The sequence below is a fragment of the Dermacentor silvarum genome, chromosome 9 (assembly GCF_013339745.2).
Source record: "Dermacentor silvarum isolate Dsil-2018 chromosome 9, BIME_Dsil_1.4, whole genome shotgun sequence".
Lineage (NCBI taxonomy): Eukaryota > Metazoa > Arthropoda > Arachnida > Ixodida > Ixodidae > Dermacentor > Dermacentor silvarum.
In genome coordinates, this window is record NC_051162.1 from 153,432,294 (window position 1) to 153,455,052 (window position 22,759).

The 22,759-nt window shown below is 46.9% G+C and overlaps 1 long non-coding RNA gene across 1 annotated transcript in view; it reads left to right on the forward strand.

Moving 5' to 3' along the window:
• LOC125940342 (uncharacterized) overlaps positions 1 to 11,412 on the forward strand; it is a 68,413-nt gene extending 57,001 nt beyond the window's left edge. Inside the window, exon 4 of the long non-coding RNA XR_007463560.1 lies at positions 11,225 to 11,412. This is a non-coding gene — a long non-coding RNA (uncharacterized LOC125940342). The remainder of the gene's footprint in view (positions 1 to 11,224) is intronic.
• Positions 11,413 to 22,759: the final 11,347 nt, after the last annotated feature.

Here is a 22,759-nt window from a genome sequence, read left to right on the forward strand (position 1 = left end):
GCAGCCAGATGATCCTGAAGATGACGACACAAGCTGTACGAGTGATGCAGCAACAAGACAAGTGCAGCCACCACTGGCCCCATCGCTGCCCTTGGCACAAGTAGTGCCGCCTCCACGCGCTTTGTTCGAGAGCGCCAAGCAGGCTCGCTCTGCAATAATTAACATGTTCAGGTTGCCTCGCAATCTTCACATTGCATATTTGCAGAGCGTGCGAAGACGGATGCGCCGGCAAATGAGGCGGCGGCAAACATGAATGCACATAATGTTCACGTCTCCAACGGGGTGTGTGCCATTTAGCAATAATATTCCCCCGAGTTTTCTAGGCTTTGTGTTAGCCTTTTCGCAAACATTCATTGACAACGTATGCCACTGGAGAATAATGGAAAGTCTGCGAAATTCAATGTGCTTCGACAATCTCTTTAGGTCTTGTAGATGGTGCCGCTTGCATTGATGTTAGCGAAGAACACTATCCATGCAGGCAACATTTTGCAAATAGAGGTTACATGGCAGAGTTGGAGACATTTTTCCTTGGAACTGCCTCGCTCAACATAAACTTGACGCACTCGATCTAGCACATGCCATGTGTCACAACGACGGAACAACCCTTATGGCATGAAGGTGACTGCGTGACGATGATTGAATAAAGGCGAAGGCATGACAGACAGTAAAATCACTACGACGAAATGAACAGTACCGCGGAGAAGGCACGACGGTGATTCATTGACAACGATGCAAACGTGGCAGTGGTAGCAAGATGACTCGGTGAATGTTTGTGCATAGCTGACTTTCTCAAAGTCGTGGGCATGACGACAGTGGAATCACTACGAGAGACCGTCACGACAAGACAATGCAGAAATGACCTAAGCGCGTCCTGCAGGACCTAAATAAAGTTTTTCCAGTCTAATCCAAGTAAGGGCAAAACGAAAGCAGTGCTGTCCTGTAAATGAAGTGTTTGCTCATCTTGACAACAGACATCGCTCCAAAGACCTCACTAAATCATTCAGTTGGCAGTAGTGACGTGCGGTGTCTACGAAGGGCAGGAACGTAATCAACGCGAGCTTATGACTCTCGCTTACTGGGAATACTTCGTTTAATGGGATCAATTGGAAGACCGTTTGCCAATCACGAAAGAAGTTCCACGGGTTACCCCATCTTTTCAGTTGGATGAAGACGCGTATGTGTCCCCGGACATCTAAGGGCATCACATACCTATTAGTACTGTTTCATGCAGCTTGGGGCGGCTTGTCTAAGAAGGTTGCAAGGTGCCGGTAACACCACACCTATTTAATAGGCAGCAAGAGTCTCGTATTTGGAATTAACCAGACGAATGGCTCCACCAACTAAGAATGGTCCATGCACCACTACCCACAGAATCAAGGCAACACAGCCAGCAGCACTGGCAGGAAAGTTGAAGGAACCGTCGCTTTAATAACTGGTTCCCGTTTGGCAGGCTCTGCCCACTCGCAATATGCAACAAGTTCTCCCAGTGAATTGCGAACCTAACTCATTTGCATAACTGTCCTCAACTGGCTTGTTTGGTTATGTGGTCACTGACCACCGTGCTACCGTAGGTGGGGGCCACTGCTGTACTTTCGATGTGTCTGAAGTACACTGAAAAAGATTGAGCATTGTGAAAATATATTGAAGAGCATGGAATGTTGTTCTGTAAACTTTATTGCTTCTTTATTGTACATGTAATGGGCATAAGACTGATGTATTACAAATAAATTTGCTCTGTTGCAACCACAGCACAGGTCATGGACTGAATACATTATACTCCCACATGAACCACCCTAGTATTAAGAGTTAGTAAAGCTATAAATCCACATCACAGTCGAGTATGCATCATGTCGTAGGATACCTCGGCAAGAGATATTGAAGTCGTTTCACAGTTGAGTATGAAGCATGCAGTGGGATACTGCAGCAATAGATACTGAAGTCTTATCACAGTCAGATGTAAAACATGAGGTAGGATACCGCAGCAATACATGTCCACGTCGCATCACAGTTGAGTGTGAAGCATGCAGTGGGATACTGCAGCAATAGATACTGAAGTCTTATCACAGTCAGATGTAAAACATGAGGTAGGATACCGCAGCAATACATGTCCACGTCGCATCACAGTTGAGTATGAAGCATGCAGTGGGATACTGCAGCCATAGATACTGAAGTCTTATCACAGTCAGATGTAAAACATGAGGTAGGATACCGCAGCAGCAGTAATCCCTACACGTCGTCATTGCGAGTTTAAACCTTTGTGACCCCCTTACTGTGTGCGGCACATGTTCTCGGCCAACAAAACAATGCAGCTTCGCTTGCACACACTGTCAAGACTAGATGAAAACAAGTTTCCTTTAGGAACAAAAAACTGCTCGGCACAGTACATGCCAATGGTACTAAGACAATGGTACAAGCGAAGAAAGCCATTTGGCTTTACATATTTATGGCGCATTTCGCTGACTGCTGACCACATTTCCAAGCGACTGATGCAACAGTACTAACAATGCTGGGGCCATCCTAGTCAAGGTGCGGAGTTCCTGCGGCATCATGTGATTCTGCTGCACTTGACGCTCTGCAGCAGTAGCCAGGCGTTCCAGGGCCAGAGTTTGGCGGAGCAAGGTGTCTCCCACCTGAGCGATGTCAGCAGCCTGCTGAGCTATAGCATCGGTGAGCGCCCGGACACCAGTCGCGAGGTCCTGCAGAACCTTTAGTGTAAAAGGTGCAAAGAGTTACAATATTTTGAAACAAAAGCCTCACGAATAAATTTTAACGTTTTCTTCACTGAAGTACACATCACATGTACCCATGTGCAGCTACACAATAGCAATACCATGCAAAGCTTAACAAAAAAGTGCTCAAAGATATGCGTAGTTAGACAAAGGCTTGCCTCAACGTTTAAGCGTTCATGTAATGTGGACACACATTTGCGCAATGCAATTTTTGTTTTGAACAGGGCCATTACATTTACTTTCAATGTTCTAAGATCAAGGTTTCCCACGACGTACACCCACGAGCAAAACTGTACAGACCAGGGATTCCGTGACACAGCCCATTTCCTCCTTGTTAGGTTATGCAGGTTAATTAGGGAGAAATTGTAGTTGCTTTCATCGACCGTGTGGTATGTATACAGATGCTAACGGGTCTACGTGCATAATTTGTTTCCCCTGGATGTAATATACAAGGCTGCAGTGCAATGGTCTAGTGCATACATTCGCGCGTGATCATTGCTACACAACATAGTCGCCCTCTCTGCAATAAAAAGTTAAAATAAGGTTTTTTTTCAGTGTAGCTGTGGGCATTAAAGTCATATCCACAGTGGAACCGTTATAAGAAAGTTATATGAAATGAATAAAGCATTATTGTTACATTGTTGCCAAAGGTGTTACTGAATTTTGACACCATTGTTAAGTGGAACAATCACTGCAATAACACAATGCTGCGCATTTTGGAATGTGTATCAGCAGTTCAAATGCAAAGAATGTTCGCACTTTTATCTCTCTACATAAGGTGATCAGTGTGGCAACACATATTAGAAATTGTTCTTGCAGTTAGGTTCTGGTCATACAGGTCAACTGAATGACCGTAACTCGCAGATAGATCTGCCACCACCTCATCCATTCTGGGGGACCTGCTTCTGCTTGGGACACCGTGCCGTGGGCCTGTAAAAATTGTTTGCGGTGACGCCACCAAACTGTACAGTAAAAAATGGTGTCGCGTTGCCAAAACCATTTACTTTTTCGCTCGTGTATCTACCTTCCATGAGGCCCATCCTCATTTAAAGAAATCCTGCTAGCAGTGTCAGCACCTCTTAAGAAGGAATGTGCATTCAATGTCCACATAAGAAGGAACATAGTCTGTTTCACACGTAAAGGAAAACTCAGAGCACCTTTCAAGGCGCTCCGAGTTTTCCCCTTAGTGTGAAACAGACTGTACATGTTTAAACAAAGCATTAAAGAGCCCCATAACTAAGATAGAATCCGACATGTTCCAAGCTGTGCGAAAATAAAAGAACGAAGACGGTGTATGAAACCCTCACACTGCACTTCCATATTACGCCTCCCCATCCCTTCACTTTCGAATCCTGCTGCTATCGCTGCCTGCCGCATGGGACGGATCACATCTGGGGTGGCATGGTTAAACGCATAATTTTAAAATTATTTCAGTAAATTTCTACTATTTGTACTAATCACAAATACAATTTGCCGTGGTATAAATTGGCAACATTTGCATTCCTGTCTCATCAGTACTGAGCTGCACATATTGTACACAAGTGTCATCAGCATGGTGACTTTTAAATGGAGATGGTATTGTAATGCAGGCTAGACGCACCAATTAAGTGTGCCATAAATTATGCACAGATAGAGGTTTCACTCACGTTTCCTACTACCGCCATCTTCGCCTTCCGAAGGCGCGGGTCGCTTCACGGGCTGCTGAGGCTGCTGCTGCAGGCGTGCTAGGAAGAACGAAAAGACATTGCGACATAAGGACATCAAAATGAGCGCTCAGCATCAAGTACAAACTTGTACAACCATTGTCAGGCTAGTTAATTATACTAAATTCTCTTAACAAATTATTTTACATTGAATCCCACTCGTACCCGGTTGTTCACCAACGGACACACTACCGCTGGGCTGGCTCTCGGCAGTTCTTGGCTCTTCGCTGACCTGTGCAGATAGCATTGTTTACTTCTCATTGGGGGAAAAAAAGCATTAAAACGCATTTATTATGGCTGAAAATGTTGGCTTTACTAAAGCTCCTTTGGCTGCCTGGTACACAGCTTTTCGCCGCACCGATAATTATAACTTCTCACTGTTTTCATGAGCTGTCTGATGTCGCCTAGGGAAAGCGCGTTCAATGTCATTGCTACAATAGTGAAAGCGCGTTCTCGCTTATACAACAATATCAAAATCTTTAAAAATCATAACTAAAACTAATATCACTCGCAATGAACACACTGCTTGATGGCGAAAACGTGCATTGCACCCCTGAATTAAGTGATTACAACGCCTCCGGTGCAATTCTATGCGGCATCTCGCGAACTGTACGGAATTTACTGGGTAAAAGGTCCGAAACAAATGCAACACATTACCTACCTCTTCGGCGTCTTCGAAAAAATTGGGGCATACTCCAATTGCACTGGCTACCCCTACCAGCGAAATGATACGCCCGCGCAGTCCAGGCAACTTGCCATCCCCAGTGCCCCTGCAAGAAAAGTCGTTAGCGCATTCACTGCTGACCACATTACCCGACCTCACCTGTGCTCTGCGGCGTGAACAGCGGCGTCGTGGCGGGCGTCGTGCGTCTCCTTGTTCCAGAAGGCGCGCCACTGGTACACAGTTTTCACGGCTGGGCCTTCATTGTTCAGGAGCAAGACGAGTTGCTTCCACAACTCTTGTTTGCGCGCTGCCGTGAGCTCCGGGTTCAGAGCACACGACGGTTTGACGAGGTAGGGGTGACGTTCCATGAACTCCACCAATATCTCTCGCTGGCCAGCAGACACACCTGGTCCGAGGCGGCTGCCTTTGTGCGAGGACATTCCGCTTCAACCCGCTTCAAAGGCCACACGAACGGCGGAAGAAAAACCCTCACTCCGTCAACACTACGTAGTATACGGCGAACACGCAGTTCGTTTCGAGGTACTCTTATAGTCGCTAGCACGCAGCAAACAAAAAAAAACGGGGGCACAAAGCTCTTAGTTAAACCACGACGAAAATGGCTTCTCCGGTGGCTCAAAACTTCTGGGAGCAGCGGAACGACAAGTTAGCGTACGACGTCCCACCTAGCGGCATAAATGGGTTAACTGAAGTAAACAAAATTTGCTAAGTCGCTCGCCGCCAGTACAACTCACACACGTTTCATAATGAAAAATGTAAACCTCATCAATACCATCAACAAAATATTTTTTATTTACCACGAAGCGTACGTAATTTGCTATATTTTCCCTCGGTTTGTGACGTTCACTCCCACAAAAAAAAAACTGCGCGCCGATTGGCGTCTGTCCTTCCACACGTGTTCATTACGTCAAAGGACCGCCCGAATGTGACGCCACCGCCAAACCGAATCCTTGGAAAACCGAAGCGTTACAGAATACGGCCTCAGAACGGGACACTCGTCGAGCAGCGTCGGAAGTCTTTACCACCTTGTCGCTTCGCAAAGTCTTTTATAAACAACTAAATGTCGCCTCCCCTCCCTCCCATCCCCTCGCGGCCTTTCGTATCGCGGAAGACGCCGTGCTTGCGCTCCGCCATGCGTTCGCTCCCTGTGAAACAGGGGCGTTGCCAGAAATTTTTTTCGGGGGAGGGGGGGGGGGGCAAGCTTTCGCTTTTCTCTAGGTCACGTGATCGATAATAAATATCGGTAGTTTAAGCAGACTCTATACATGTATATCAAAGACATGGGACCGCCCCCCCCCCCCCCTCGCGTGTGCGTGTCCTTGTGCAGAAATGCAGTAAAAACTAAAGTAAGCTCAGTAAATAGAGCAAGTACGACAGGTACAGTGGGTGTTTGGAGCAACGGTCTCTCATCGCGCCACTGAATGCACCAGTCTTCGAAAACGCATCATTGAGACGACCCGTGCGATCGGAGAAGAACTCATTAATTGTTAATTTCAGTTAAGCGTAGATGGCGTCGTCCTCGTCGGGCCGAAGTGCGTTTCACAAGTCAAGGACGGCTATACGCGTGAAAATGCACGTGTGACCAGGCTATACCTACTTCCATGGCTATAGCTTGTTCGCTGCGTCTTTGCGCTAGGAAAACTTAAATACGCGCAAAAACGCGTAAGGATTTTTTTTCCGAAGCTTTCGTCGCCCTGCTCCCTCATACGAGAGGGTTGCATTTCTTGCGGCAAATGCATGGGCCGCTGTGTCTTCCGCTGAGTGCAAGCGTGCAGCCGTCATTTGCCTTTACGTCAACAGATTCAGAATTGTACAGAATATTTCACCGCACAGCATAGATATGACATGTGTACGCATTTTAAGTAGTGCGTGCAACTCATTTCTGCTTCACTTACGCCGGTGCAAACAGGAAGCGGCCTTGTACCTCACAGAATCTCGACTGATTGGTGTACTAGTGATGCAGGAATGAACTCCGGTATTGTTCAGTGCATAGTGCACATAATCAATTTATCAGGACGGGTGAACTCCGACGAGAACTGTCAGCGCCTGCAACAAGAGTTTACTTACGCTGTACTGCGCGCAGCAGTAATTAATGCTTGTCGGCTGTCTGTTTCGTGCATTCTATTGCGAGTCGGTGGAATTTCACTGCTGTCATCAACCCCTTCGTGTGTACATTGCTGGTTTGGGATTCCACAACAAAACAGCAACTACCAGCCTTCCGTAATTGCTGGTTTGGGATTCAACAACACAGCAGTAATTACCAGCCTTCCGTAGGGGCGCTATCGCAAATAAGAGACGTTTCTCGCGCAGACTAAGCCTACGTTCACACTTGGGAAGCGGCAAGCGGGCGGAAAGGCCAAAGCGAGCGGAAAATTTTTTTCCGCGCCTGTCCAAGTTGTTCACATTTGTTTTGCTACCGCCGCGGCCGCCGCTGCCGTTTTCGTCCAGATCCATCTAGTCTGCGTACGTTTGTCGGCGTGGTGGCGCTCATTATCGCATTATTTCGAGCGGTATGTTCATTCTTTGACCCACGTACCGTCATCAAAAGTGATCATTTTACGCAACTTCGCGTGTCATCTGCGACCTTTGGTAAATTCCTCGTTGGCGTTCCGTAATTCTCCGCACACGGGCGTGGTAGCACTGAGTCACAGGTTGGTGCCTAGGCGTGATAATATTTCTTTAATAGCTTTTATTTACAAGTTGTAATAACATTTCATCATTTCGTATTGTCAGCGCCTCCAGGACACCAAAGGGGCAATGGGAACACCACAGCTAAAACCCGGGCTGGCCCTTGTGTTGGGGCTCGCCAAAGCCTGCGCGTCCTACGTGAGACCTACGCTCCCAATCTATCGTCGCGACGAGAAAAGCACCCCGCGACTTCTGCAACATACCGTACACGTGCGAGGAGAATTATGGAGCGCCAACGAAGAATCTGCCTAACTATTGTCTGCCATGGAAGTGGAAGAAGAAATGGCTTTTATACTTCTACCTACTTGTTTTCTAGAAATGGTCAATGAATAAACGGAAGACGCGGACACCTCGGAAACGGCGGTGGTGGGTTCGCCTGGCTTTGCAAAAGCGCGAGAAGTTGGGTCACGCCAAGGCTTCGTTGCCGCCCCTCCGGCCGCGCGACGTTGAATACTATCGCGAGTATTGCTGACAGTGCGTTTTAGTGCTACTCTTGTCGTAGAGCAAGGGCTGGTTCTTGATCGCGTCGATCAGCATTACAGCCTACACTTCTGGTACCATGTTCAATTTTACAACCGGTTGTTTACATGCTAGTGTAGCTTCCAGTGAAGCAGAACGACTTTCTGCCGCGTTTCCGCTTTGCCATGGCGAAAAAAATAATCTAAAATGCGGCTGCCGCAATTTTTGCTTCATTTGTTGCACATTTGTTGCTTCAGAATGCGGCCGCCGCATTCTTGCCCAAAACGTCACAGAGTGTCAAAGCCTTGACAAACACCGTGACAGTTTTTGCCACATGCAGACATGATTCGCTGTAAATTACAAACCCAAACGAAAGCGCCCAGGAATGAAATTGTGGTAGTAGCACCGGTTTCCTGAATTATGTCAGCGCGAAGCGACGAAAAGCAAGGTTGGGAAGTGTGGGGGGGGGGGGAGGTTTGAACACCCCCCCCCTGGCTACGCCCCTGCCGTGAAAGCTAGCGTCCCTCGCGTGCTTTCACCGGCACATATAGCAAACAGTGCGCGGAGACGATATTATAGCCCTTGGACTCTATACGGAAGCTCACGGCGACGGCGATGGCGACGCCAACGGCAGAAATCCGCTTGGAGTGTCCGTACTATTGCTATCGCAATAAAACTGCATCCGCTCTGCTCTAGCCCTGTCCTGCGAGCATCAAGTTCGTGATAGCGTTGACGCCCAGCTAAGGCGTCTAGAAAAGGGTGGGTTCCATGAAGAGATCGTGGCCTCCGTGGTAGATAGCCTGATTCGCGAGGTAAAATTTGGTGGGAGGCACAGGCTGGAGAAAGACGCCCGCCCGCCACGGCGTCCTATCGTAGTGCGCTAGCGGCACCAGGTTTCACACCGCCTCAAGAAGGTTGGCGCCAGGAGCGGGGCACGTGTTGTGTTTTCAGCCCCGGAAAAGCTGGGGACCAATCCAAGAAGAAGCCAGCCTGCAAAATAAAGGGAACCAAAGCCCTCGTTGCCAAACCGGGCGCTGTCACAATGAACACTTGCTGGAGAATCGCAGAAATGCTGCTTCACTAAGTGGCGCTGGTCATTTAGCCGACCACATTCGCCGTTGCTTGCATGAGGCTGCATGCAAGGCGTTTTTCGAACGAACACGTGTTGCGGAAATTTAGCAATCAAAAGACTGGAAATTTTTGAAGCACTTTTTATCTCCAATGAAAAAGATTACTGCGTCAGTGCTCCTTCTGTTGCACTCGGGATAAAATAACTTGATTATCTCAAGGCAAATGTGTGGGTCGAATCAGCTACGTAGGGCGGGTGATGTACATGATTGTACATCATGAGTGATGTGAAATGTTTTGCGTTTCTTTGGCTTTCGACATCTCCGATGACTGTGGCCTGGACCAAGACAATATCGTTGGGAGGTCCGGTGCGCTAGCAGTGCCCCCCCCCCCCACCCCCTGTGTACATAAAGCCCTGTTTTCCGTGGTTAAAATGCAGTTGAAGGCCGGCATTCGCGTTGTCTTTCTGTTCTCGTGCACATTTATTTGTGCGCTGGGACGATGTTTCATAATGCTAATGACAACCAACTAGCCTAGTTGTTCATGCTTAGCCGCAGCACAGGCCTACTTTCCTAAGTATTTTCCTCATAGCAGCTTACGCTCCGTAGAAACTGCGACGTTGTACCGACTTCATGATCGCCCATGTTAGTCACGCCTGACCATTTTTTCTCCAGAATGCCAAGACTATTGCCGTTTTAACATACCTCATTTGGCATAGCCATAGGCACCTACGAATGTACAACACATAGTAACTGATGACGTCACAAGCCGAGATTCTCAATTACGATCGTCAACTTATTTACAACCCAAAATTGCCATGTCCTCAGTTCTTGTTGAAGACTGGCGTAGAATTTATGCATTTGCTGCCATACGATCAGCTTCAGTGTAAAAGTGGGGTTGAAGATTAATATGCAGAAAACAAAGCTAATGTTCAATAGCCTGACAAGGAAACAAGATATCAAGTTCGCCAGTCGGCCTCTAGAGTCTGTAAAGGACTACGTTTATCTAGGTAAACTAATTACAAGGGCCCTGATCATGAGATGGAAATTTACGTAAGAATAAAAACGGGGTGGAGTGCATACGACAGGCATTGCCAATTCCTGCCAAGGAGCTTACCACTGTCGTTTAAAAGAAGAGTGTACAATCATATCTTTCTGCCGGTGCTAACATATGGGGCAGGAATTCGGAGGTTAACAAAATTGGAGATCGCCGGGAGAAGCCTTCGTCCTGCAGTGGACATTATTATAGGCTCATGATGATGATGATGATGATCGTCTTCAACGTGGTTGCCGTCGTGCTGCGTTTGTCACACTGACGTACGTTTGCGACGCACACATATTGCACCGTTTACACGAACACGTTGTTCCATCTGGTATCGCTTTGCAGAACCCCAAGAATTGGTCAATAGCCGACAACCTGCAAGATGCTTCACACAACATGATTCCCACAGTGCGTGGTATCTAGTCGTGGGAGGCGCGACTCACCAAACTGAACTTGGGAAGCCAATTGGCGACCCTCGACCAGGCCCGGCGCGCCGCAATAGCCAGTGGGGCCATGGAAGAGGGGCTCAACCCACACTAACCAAGCACGATATTTATTTCAATAAGTTGTTTCTCTCTCTCTGGAAAATTTTATTTTCAATGTAAATATTCATCAGTCTTGTTTCCTTTTTGATTCTGTCATTCCGTAGAGAATAGTGCCGGTCAACGGCACGTGTTTATAGCCAGTCAAAATACGTGTTTATACCGATTTGTCCGCCTCGTGACTGATCCATCGTCGTCCGTTCGACGAGAAACGTGCATACCCGGATAATCACCAGAAACACTTCAAATTAGTAGAGAAACAACCTTCGCCTAAAATTTCAATTTTCACTGACCAAGTACTTTTCATTGCAGGGACATGGTGGTGTGATATGTACATACGAGGAGGACTTCCAGAATGTACTTTTCCACCTGTGGAGTGTGAAAATGCCTTCCTTAATGCTTGCCCGAACGGAAAATATACAATGAAATACAGTTGGAACTGCACTGCACCCTAAGCGAATATTACAAGTGATCTCTACATGTGCGAGATAAATTACATTGAAGTATTGTTTCATCATTTCCACTTGTGATTTATTTACTCCCCGGAAATGGCTCCACTCCTGAATGGAAGGACATACAAGTATAAGTTGTGCAAGGGAACGAAGTCTTTTATAACCCTTTATACACGACATTATTAGATTACAAAAACACTGTTACCATGAGATATGGAACAAGCACCCATGTCAATCCCTTACCACGTTGCACTAAACTCCGAGGGTGACTTGAATAGGTCGCGAAACTTAGGTTGAGAAGCGTTACAGAAGCAATTGTCACTGACATCAATAAGAGTGGTCGTGCAATCTTCAGCTAAATTATGTCTGTAGGAAGAAACAACCACAATTTTCAATGTATAAAAACACATTATTGCAAACTAGAAACAAATTTTGTTTACCTTAAACGAAAAACATTCTAAATTTATTTTAGCGATGTGTAGCGAGGAAAGAAATGAAAACTCTTTGCTACGCCATCTTTAACATTGTGGCTCTTTATCGTTATCGCACTAAATAACGGACGCAAGAAGGGGAGACCAAGATAGGCGCTACGGAGACAGGCTCTGCCGTCTGTCTGTCAGCCGACCTCTGTCGCCATGCCACTAACGTATGTACATGCCCTTTCCAGGCCACACCATCTCCCAGTGTAGGCCCCTCCACTACGTATTCGAACGCCAACGACGCCACTTTTTGGTGCACAACAGCAGCACGAGAATCCCTCGAGCACTGCAGACAACCAGGCCGATCTACTACGCTTGCGGAATTCCGGATCATGATGCGATGTTCTGTCGCTGGCGCTTCGCGAAGACTACGAATGTATGATATGGGGGCGTGAAGGAGTAGTCCAGGCATATATCCGGACTGCTCCTTCAGGCCCACATATCCCATTGAACACAAGACGTTTTGTAGCCGCCTTGGACCAGCCAAAATGGTCTAGAACGTTCACAACTATTCAAGACGCCACAGAATGTATTTTTACGCACGTCTTGAGGATGTTCTGCGACAGACGCCTGGAAGGCGTCTTGTTTAGCTGTTTTATGTTAACATCTTGCTAAGACGGCTACAAACCGTTTTTTAAGAACGTCTCGAAGATATCTGTGTGGATCCTTATACAGATATATGTATAAAATATGCATTTCGGTTCTTTTCTCTGCTTCATACGGTTGTTAGATATCTAGCGCCCATATTGGCCAGACAGCCTGCGCTTTAAAAAATTGGCAGCCTATCCACGAAGTGAATGCTGATGATGGAGCGAAGCACCTTGGACGGTTACCGCTGCTGCTCAAGCTTTCGCTTCGGGGTCTTGCTGCCGTTGCCGGCGTGCTACTGCTTGTCGTCGTGCTCGTAGCGCCGGGTTAGCTTCGCGGCGTTGCCGTTGGGCTGCCGCGTCTCGTTCTCGAAGTGTAGGATCAGAGTCACGACGTTTGCGCTTACGTTCGCGCTCCTCCATACTGCAGTGCTACGTGCCGGCGCAACACCTGCGCGCGGTCGGTATGCGCGCTGCGTGCGCTCTGCGAACGGTTTTGCGCATGACGTCATGGGCTTGCTCGGAGAGGGGTTTCGTAGCGGCGCCGGCGCACCGCAACACCTGTGCGCGGTCCGTATGCCCACTGCGCGCGCGACAGGGAGCTACGACGACGACGTCGACAACAGACATCGTGAGAGCATAAGGAGCTTAGCTCCTAAGAACACGTACATTCACTGCCTTTCCTTTGGTCTGTCATTTTACCATCCTATAAGGTGTACATTAGCTGCACATGTGCCGTTGCACTGTATGTCCAATCAAAGCGTCTATACGTATTTCACGAAAAAATCATGAAGCAAACAAATAAAATTGCGCTAGATTGAAGACAGCATACACACAAGACATAAGCCCTTTAACCACTGGTAATTTAGAAAACAGAAAAAGTAAAAAAAAAAATCACAGCATATCCACGGGGTGAATGATGATGAGTGGGCGAAGCTCAGGAGGGAATCATCGGATCTCCCGCTTAAGGGGACGCTAGCACAAACGCGTTAGAAACGTGCAGTACTCTCTAGTAAGGGGGAGCGGCCACAGCGTCTTACGCAGCCATTTACACATGCCGGAACGTGCACCGCGTTTGCCGACGCCATCACATGACTGCTGAGAGAGTATACCCCCCCGTATTCATAAACGCTCCTCGACTTGAACTGGCGCTGAGCCGTGCTCCCTCAAGGGCTGCAGAAGATAGCGCCAACCTTTCCCTTTCCCTCAAGAACCACTTATCATCATCATCATCGACTTGAACTTGACTTTCCACCGCCTTGGGCAGCGCGTTCGAAACGCGTTGAAGGTAAGGCGGAGAGGCCACAGCGTTTTACACCAGCTTCTTACACGGGCCGTAACGCGCTAGCACGAACGCGTGAGAAACGCGCTATAAACGCGGCCTTTCGTTAATGTTGGGTATTTATTGCCATCGTGGTGCGTGTGTCTATGTGCGCTTCGTGGCGTAGTGGGCTAACGCCGCGCGCTCGGAAGCGAGGGGTCCCTGGTTCGATTCCGCGCTACGGACACAACTTCGGAATTTTTTTTCCTCATTTTTCTCAGACTGGTTACACACTACTACTACGACGATGGGGACGGAACCGGTGCCGCTATAAGGAGCTTCGCTCCTAAAATAAATCCAATAATTACGTGCCAAAACTATGAAACAGGCCGTAGGTGGAGACCCCGGCATAATTTTAACCAGCTGCGGTACGCATAAATACGCATAAAACTTCTTCTCGCGGAGCGCGAGTGAAACGAAAAACATTATGCCACATTTAGCTTGAATCTATATCCTATCTGGCACGCGCAGTGGCTCCATCTTCTGAAGCTTTTTAGGGGCGAAGCTCCTTAGGGTGTGGGTCTGTCCCTCCTCTGTAATATGTAGTAGTAGTAGTAGTAGTAGTCGTCGTAGTAGGTAGCCACGTCTACTTTTATGAAAAAAAAAATTCCGAAAGTTGTGTCCGTAGCGGAATCGAACCAGGGACCCCTCGCTTCCGAACGCGCTGCGCTAAGCACCACGCCACGAAGCGCACATGGACACACGCACCACGATGGCAATAAATACCCAACAATAACGAAAGACTGCGCGTTTCTAACGCGTTTGTGCTAGCGCGTTACGACCCGTGTAAGAAGCTGGTGTAAGACGCTGTGGCCTCTCCGCCTTACCCCCGTATTCATAAACGCTGATGGCGTCGGCAAACGCGGTGAACGTTCCGGCATGTGTAAACGGCTGCGTAAGACGCTGTGGCCGCTCCCCCTTACTAGAGAGTACTGCACGTTTCTAACGCGTTTGTGCGAGCGTCCCCTTAAGCGGGAGATGGTGCAATTATAATGAAGGGCACTGTTATAAAATAGGAATGACGTCACATATGGCGCGTGTCATTGGTGGAAGTCAATCGTTCGATTTAGTGCGGCGAGACTGGGCGAATTACACGGAAGATTCACGGTTTACCGATGATTCCCTCCGGAGCTTCGCCCACTCATCATCATTCACCCCGTGGATATGCGGTGTTTTTTTTTTTAACCCCATTTGTATGCCACAACGCTTTCACTGGTAAGTGAATGCAATTGTCTCGTACTTTTGACCTGCCCTATCGTTTCAAAAAATATTAGCGCGTTATATGGCTCCTTGTCATTCCCTTGTGACAATTTCAGTGCCCAACACTTTTGCAATGCGCCGCGAGGGCTACATTTAGACCCGTATCACATACGATACACTAAGCAGTTAGGGGTAATTTTTGTGTTCGGAAGCACATAGGTGTCGTTACAGAAACACGACATTTGCAATACAATGGAGCATTTTTGCGTGCTTTCTTGTTGCTGTAACGTGAAGTATCCTTTATTTTGGCCTAGGCAATGGTTGTCGGCACTTTTTATGGTGGAACAAGACGGGGAGTTCAGCCCATTTCTAGTGATGGTGACAGAAGCAGCGATAGCGAGCTCTCGGACGATGACGGGTAGGAACTGCTACCGTGCCGGGCTCTATCTGCGCGAGCAGAAGAGTCGTCAGAAAGCGAGGATGATAGTGAAGGTGAAGCTCATCCTGCAACATCGACTTCTTGAGGCAAGAAAGGACCTGCAAAATGTACACCAAAGTGGACAAACACATGCCTTGAAAGGGAGCCAAAAGAAATTGAGTTCATTTGGAGCACCGTGATGACATCGACTATCAAGGACCTTGACACTCCCTTCTAGTTCTGCAAATTTCTGTGCCCCGTTGAGGTGTTCAAGATGATTCGCGAGGAATAGTTGCGCTACTCAATTCAGTGTCGCGCTGAAAAGCCTTTCACGGTGAGCGTAGTGGAACTGCAAAGGTTCGTTGGAATGGCTCTTTACATGTCAATCATTCAGCTGCCAAGCACCCGAGACTACTGGAGCTCCAGCATCGAACTCCACAAAGTTGCAGAGGTGCTGTGCCTCAGCCGCTGGGAAGAACTAAAACAATTTCTTCACTTCAATGACAATGAAACGTTTCTTGCCGCTGCAGAAATTGGTCACGACAAGCTGCACAAGATGAGACCCCTCTTGAACAAATTGCTTGAGCAGCTGAGCACCATTCCGCGAGAAGAAAAACTCTGCATCGACGAGCAAATTGCTCCTTTCAAGGGAAGAAGCTCACTTAAGCAATACTATCCGAAGAAACCACATCGCTGGGGATACAGTTTTTGCTTCGAGTGGGGTGTCTGGTTTTCGCTACAATTTTGAGGACTTCAGCGGTGCCGCGGTGCTTCACCAGGTGAGCCTGGCCTAGGCGCAAGCAGCAAAGTTGCCGTGAGGCTGTCTCGCACCATTACAAGGCAAAACAGTCACCAGTTGTTATTGACAACTGGTTTACTTCTATTCCTCTGCAAGTATTTTTAACGAAGGGAATCACTGCCTTGGCACTGTGCGGCGAAACCATCTACCTGGCTGCACGCTCCCGAAAGAAAGGGAAAAGAAATAGAGAGGAACGTATGAAGAAAGGATGTGCGAGGTGTCGGGGAGCAAGCTGTCTGCAGTAGCATGGCACGACAATAAAACAGTCACATTGCTTTCCACGTTCCCAGGTAGTGAACCAGCGGGCGAAGTAAAACGGTATTTCGCAAAAGAAAAAGCGCACAAAATGGTCCCCTGCCCAAATGTTGTGTTGATCTATAACACACATATGTGTGGTGTGGACCTACTTGACTTGATGCTGGGCTATTATTGAATCAAGATTCGATCACCGAAATGGTATCACCGCATATTTTTTCACCTTATGGATCTCACTGTGGTGAACGCCTGGCTTCGCAAGGCAAAAAGTGCCAACACTCCCCTGCTTGACTTCATGTCTCCTGTCGCAGAAGGACCCTGCAGGACAGGGAAGTTACACGAAAGGAAGCGTGCAGGGAGACCCAGTACTGAAATCGAGTCACTCATCCAAGCAAAGAAGAGGACCCCGCTGGCGCCACTGCCAACTGCTGATGTTCGCCTCGACAAAATGGACCACATGCCGAATTGACTTCGCAAGCGAGTGGGTGGCAGGCTGCCCTTTTGCAACCACCTCACAAATGGATCATGCAAAAGGTGCAATGCGGCCCTGTGTTTCGACAGGGAGCGAAACTGCTTCGCATCGTTAATTTTTCACTAGGAGGACAAGATGTACTAGTCATGCAAGCAAGTCCTTTAGTGATGAAATTTCAGGGAAGCTGCCACACCTTTGTGCAATAAATGTTATTTCACCAACTTTCTATTCGTTTTTCAATCCCGCTTCTTTTTTCTGTTCGTATCCTATGTTTTTCTACACGTCCCAAAAAATGGCCCCTAACTGCATCGTGTATCATATGTGATACGCGAAGGAAAAGCTGTTATAACTCTAAACCGCGCATTCTTTTTAAAAACTAAGTTTAGTTTGGGTGCTTGTATTACAAATCAAGGCTACTGAAATTCTCTCACGCGAAAAAAAAAAGTCGTGCAGTGGGGGTTAACGTACACATCATCTAAGCAGACGAGGGGTGTTGCGTTTCGCTCCTATCGTACCCGCGATCTCGAGCTCAGCAGCGAGATGCTGTAGCCACTTAGCTACAGCGGCGGGTAACTGAAAACATGGGCCTACGCTGAGCAGCTGCGCAAATTTAGTGTGAGTGGTAGTTTCAGATAGATGGATAGGTCAGTCCAATTATAAATTTTTGTTGCAGAAGATCGCGCGCAGTAACTGGGTTCTTTAGCTGTGCGGTTTTCTGCAGGCCGTCACAATCGGCATTTTTCTCACTGTGCTGGTTCAACCACCACGCCAGCGCGTTATTTGACAGTCTTTCGCTAATTAAATACCTATATACGCTCAAAAGCTACAGCTAAAATTGGTACTATAAATAATAATGTGCACTTTAGGGGGAGAGCAGCATATCATGCATTTCATCTAGACGTGTTCGTTTCGTTCTGCCCAATTATTTGCAACCACAGCATGGCGATTTTAGAAGTGCGCCACGTATTATAGTAAGCGTTTCCAGACATTTTATTACTGCAACGTTTATTTGCGTCTTATATGAAATGTATTGAATTACCTTGCTTTGTATATTTACTTGGAATATTTTTCACAATAGAAGCGCGAAATAAATTCGTAACTATGCACCAAGACCGATATTGCAGTTGCCATGACTGATAACGGTTGGTCAGCAGCTCAGTACAGCCATATGCAGCCGATGCATGGAGGGGGGGGGGGGGGGGGGGTTATAGTGCTAGCGTCTACCTAGAATGGAGCACTTCAAGCGGGCAAACTTGCTATATCAAGAAGTTTGCAGTCCACGTGCACTTATCACAACGTTTACAAGGGCTTTGTAAAAAAACACATAATAATAAGCGGTATCTTTCAGAGCCACGTACAATGATTCTATTTTGTCTGCTTTGGATGCGTTAGTCGATTCAGTTTACAAAATGCGATATCGTTCAGTATTCCTATGTCGCAGCGTTGTAAGCTTGATACTTTGCAATTTTCGAGACTTTTTCAAAAGACAGCCGACTTCAATCAACATCTCCTTCCAGCACATACTTGATTTTACATTTTATTTTAAATGCAAAAAACATCATCGAAATCGGTGTAGCGATTGCCGAGAATATCGATTTCGCAATTCCTATGTATCCTGAGCTAACGCTGAAAGCATTGTGCATTTCAGTGCGGGCGCGCTACTCGAGCACGTTTCCGGAGTTTCCTTTCTCCGTGCTAACGAAAGGCCAACGGCGGCGCGACTGGCTGACATGGAAGGAGGATGAGGTTTGAATTTTCAACCTTCCCCCATGCCCGACAGTCCTGGCTACCTAGCGCCTCTTCCTCTTCACAACCTCTCTCTCTCTCTCGACGCCTGCAGTTATCGCGTGACTGATTGCCTTGAGAGGACATTGCGTTGGTTGCCTGAGCTCCCCCTCACTTTACCGTTCTCTCTCCCGACCTGCGCTTTAATCTTTCCCCCTTTCACATCTTTCTCGGCGGGAAGGGGCGCTGGTTGCTCAAGCAAGTCGGTTCGCGCCTTTGTTATCAATTTAGAACACTCGCAGAGTGTGTTGTGTTTTCAATGCGTTAACCAAGCACCTTTATTGACCCACGGAGTACGCGGCGTCGCTTCTTTGACTCGGAAGGTGGATCCTACTCTATCGATGCCTGCGTTTCACCGACCAAAAAGCGAGTACCGCACGAAAGTGCCTTATTTCTGAGAATTGTTACCCAGAAATGCCCTTTGTATGAGCATGTCACGTTAGCACGACGCGCTCGAAAGGTATACTGTGAACTTGCAATGGTGTTAAATGAAACGTCCATACATGTAATTTCACAGATAGAGTAATGCTTGCTTTTTCCACATTGTGAATAGCTGTTTCATGACTCGTTTTCGGGTTTTTGTTCATGATCCAGACAACGTGCGAGGTATAGTGCTACACTGACAGATTTGATTATATTGCAGTCATCCATTGTCCGTGGAATCCGTTCGGGACAGTTAGTGTCCCTGTACAAGGACATTAAGGATATTTGATAGGGGCGAAATGAGAAAACACTAGTGTACTTAGATTTAGGTGAACGTTAAGGGATCCCAGGTGGTCCAAATTATTCCGGAATCCACCGCTTTGGCGTGCCTCATAATCAGATCGTGATTTTGGCGCGTAAAACCACATAGTTTAATTTTTAAACGTTAAGGAGAGTTAATTACTCATGACAGGCGTTTCACAGCTGCTGCTGTACGCATGCCGAAACTTTATGGCTTCAACTAGTGTCGCTCGTTTGGCGATTTAGAACTATAACGTTGCTTGCTCTTGCAGTGGCCCACCATTCGCGCTTTGTTGGTGATCACGATGCGATCAGGCAAACTTGCCTAGCTGAAATAATTTGTTTGGCATGTTTATTGTTATTCAATACCTGGGTCGCGCGGTAGCGCCGTTCAAAAATATTCCCATGTTGAATCTTGATCCCCATCGTTCTCGCGCAATATCGCGCGCTTGCACAACGTGTTTCGTTCCAACTGGTATGGTATTGTTGCGTGTGGCCCACCCATTTTATTATTTTCATTGGTATTTTGTGACGGTGATGTAACTGTGTACTGCGCATTCTGTCGAGCTACAGTCACTCAAGCTTCGAATCTAATGATTGGTGGTAGGAACTACTAAACTATATATTGCGGTCTTTGTGGGCGCCAGCTCATGGATACAGAGTCGGGAACACGCCGCTTTGTGAATGATGTTCTATCGCGACATCCTTTTGACCCAGAAATTGTCGATGGCCTAAGTTGATTCGCATCGGCGTTAGTACCGCAAGTCATGTATCTGAATATGCTAAATCTTGCGAGCTGAAAACGAAACTTTACGTGAACTCGTAGTTACAATTAATGAAAGTCTGGGGCTTTACGTACCAGAAGCGCGATATGATTATGAAATACGCCTTAGTAGGGGACTTCGGATGAATTTTGACCACCTGTGGCTCTCGAACTTGCATCCAATGCACAGCACACGGGCATTTCTGCATTTCACCCCCATTGTAATGCGCCCTCCGCAGACGGGATTTGCGCAAGCACAACACGCCCCATATCTTGTGGACGTGTTGGTTTTACTGGTTAAAGAAATATCGCCAGGCCATCTACGCGTTTCCACGCTGTTGTGAATTGCTTCTTTGTTTCCTGTTTACCCTTTATTTTATCGGCTCTGTATGGGATCGCCGCTGAAATGTTACTCTTATATAGCAATTTTCGCCAACGATCTTCTCTGGAACGAAAGGGAAATTGAAATTTTAGGATTATTAAAAACGTTTAGCATAGCCCTATATATCGCTGTATACCGTTGCCGCGACGGTCTCAGGCACAATTAAGGTTGGTTGGCCCATGTTCGCTAAGCTGCGCCAGTTGTAGGTATGGCGTGCTGAAGGCAATGTACGCAAACCAACTGGTAGCTGGCGGATACGGTAGCAGCAATGGTAGAGCGGCATATGGTAAATGCTTGTTCTTTTATTGTTCCAGTAGCAACTTGTGAGTTACCTGGATAACTAAATTAATTGAGGTGTGTCTACCTACTCGCCCGTAGCGACAAGCGTCGAGCAAAATCAGAGACTTGCATCAGTTCTATCAGCAAGCTCAAGCGCTGGTAAACCGCACGATGCGTGAGAGAGCGGGTTCCTGTGATCCATATAACGATAGGCCTTTCTTATCGTAAGACTAATTATTTGCAACGCACAAAAGGTTACTTCTTATTCCTCCTGTGCTATAGACATGCAGAAATATAGTTTACAAGTGTCTGTATTTTGTCAGGCCGCATTATTGTTCCAGAGCGGAATATGTGAACATTGCCATATACGTGGTGTCCTTTTCAGCTGCACCTATCGTTTTCTTAAATTGCTTGTGGCAGATAGCACAATTGTAAATCTTGATCAATATTACTTGATAAGGTGGCCATTACTTTACGAGAAATCAATATGCTTTTTGAATAATTTACTTAATTACGCTAATAAACATTTAAAGTACTTAGCAGCACATATTTTACTCTACTAATTGTAGCTAATAGGTATTCAACGCACATCGACTTTGAACGACTTTTGATGACTGGGCTAGTTTCGAGATAATAATTTTGAGAGTGTTCAACGAAATGCATTGGCGCTCCAGTTAGTATGTACTTCGATGCATGAAACAGCGTTTTCCTGAAAATTAGGTGAAAAAACAGAGCATTTTTACTGCAAATTTGACACTGCATATCTCGAAACCGTTGCCATCCTCAGAATTTGTACCAAGTCGATATGCCTTATATAATCACTAGCTACAATTCGTAGATATAAAATATATGCAGTAGATTACTTAATAAAAAGTTAATTAGTGTCACCTTGTCAATTATTTCATTAAACATATTGATTTTTCGTAAAAGTAATGGGCCACCTTATCGAGTAATTTAGAACAACTTAGACAGCACAATTGTGCTGTCTGCGACATGTTCTTGAAATTTATTCAGCTAAAAAAAAGACCCTGTACAATTAAAACACACCGTATGTTCTCATTCTACAAGGTTTTGTTTTCATTTTTCTGAACCAAATTTTTAAAAAATTCAGCGCTCCCACTGGGGTGGAGGTGGAAGACCAGCGAAGCTGTACTATGGTTGGAATTATGTATTTCTAATTATGACTATCAAGATGTGATGATGTAATTTTTTATTCGAACTAATAAAGAATTAGAAATATATATGATCTGGTGGTTTTCGTATATTAGGGGCGAAGCTCCTTATAGCGGCCCCCGTTCGTCCCCGTCGTAGTAGGTAGCCACGTCTAGTTTTATGAATTCCTCAGTAGATGGCGTTGTGTGTCCGTATATGTATGTATGCCCATATATACATATATATGTATACGTATAGTATAACCGGAAGCCGACTTCCGCTTCCACTTCCGGTTCCGCTTCCGGTTCCGGAAGCCAGCTTCCGGCTTCCGGAGAACGCTTGCGGCGTTTTATGAAAAAAAATCTGAAAGTTGTGTCCGTAGCGCGGAATCGAACCAGGGACCCCTCGCTTCCGAACGCGCGGCGCTAACCACAACGCCACGAAGCGCACATGTACACACGCACCACGATGGCAATGAATACCCAACATTAACGAAAGGCCGCGTTTCTAGCGCGTTTCTAACGCGTTTGTGCTAGCGCGTTACGGCACGTGTAAGAAGCTGGTGTAAGACGCGGTGGCCTCTCCGCCTTACCTTCAACGCGTTTCGAACGCGCTGCTCAAGGCGGTGGCAAGTCAAGTTCAAGTCGAGGAGCGTTTATGAATACGGGGGGTATACTCTCTCAGCAGTTATGTGATGGCGTCGGCAAACGCGGTGCACGTTCCGGCATGTGTAAATGGCTGCGTAATACCCCTGTCACACGAGCAATATAACCAGCGGTT